This window comes from Meyerozyma guilliermondii, genomic scaffold, assembly GCF_000149425.1.
Source record: "Meyerozyma guilliermondii ATCC 6260 scaffold_2 genomic scaffold, whole genome shotgun sequence".
Lineage (NCBI taxonomy): Eukaryota > Fungi > Ascomycota > Pichiomycetes > Serinales > Debaryomycetaceae > Meyerozyma > Meyerozyma guilliermondii.
Genome location: NW_001809799.1, coordinates 704,067 through 705,121, shown reverse-complemented (window position 1 = coordinate 705,121; position 1,055 = coordinate 704,067).

Genomic DNA, 1,055 nt, shown 5'->3' with positions numbered 1-1,055 from the left:
GAATCTCTTCCCTTTTCTTGACCAGCGAGTATAGCTCCTCCAATGAAATTGTATGTCATGTTTCTTTTGGTAACGTTCTTGGTTTGTCTTTTATAGCAACTAAACCTTAATTGAGTATCCTTCGTCAGTCTATAGAGATGCAGGTGCTACTGTATTATAGTTAGGTGTTTGGGGTGGGCTATATGGCTATGTATCCAAAAGTCTTACTTTATGTCACTACGCCTCCTTTTAAAGCCTTCGGAGTGCCAAGAGCTCTTAACAGTCATCGTCACCGCCAAAGTTTGCGCTTAGTTGCAGCAAAATCTTGTTGTACCTTTTCGCAGTCATTGTTAGCCGCTGAACCTTGCGATTAGTTGCGGTTAAAATCCTGCATATACGCATCGGCCAGGGCCTGCATATCGCGGTTGAGCCTGTATCTTTTCCTACATCTGCATTCTCATTAATGCATACTAGGATATCGGCGTCCATTGACAGCGCCACCACCGTCATACTGAATTTCGTGGAAGATATCAAGGATGAAGACCATCTACAGAATATCCCGGAGTATGATTTTCAGGAGATAATGGATACTCTTTTCCTGACTATAGCCTCCACCAATATTGATATGAAGCTTCCCGATCAAGAAGATTTGAAAGATGATGAAGCAAAAGCAGAAGCAGAAAAGTTAAATGCTACGATTGAGCTGCAGACAAAGAACTTTACATATCAGACTGCTATGGATAATGTTGCAAGTTCTTTGCTAGAAATCGTCTCACAGAACCCAGAACCGTGAACCACAACTCTTTACCAAATTGTGCAAATTATTGGATCTTCTGATCCATCTCACGCCCATAGCGACGAATTCAGTGTTCTTTAGAATCACATCTACTGTTATGGATACCTTAATGAGTATGTCGACAAAAAGTGCCGAGACAATGTGGGACTACGTGGAGTCTCGTCGAGCATTAATTGAAGATGTTGTGTTTGACAATGATAGAACAGGTGATAGAATAGCTCTTTTTAGAGCTTTGTAACTCGCTTTCAGACAGGTTCTATGACAAGACTGGCAAGGGAAA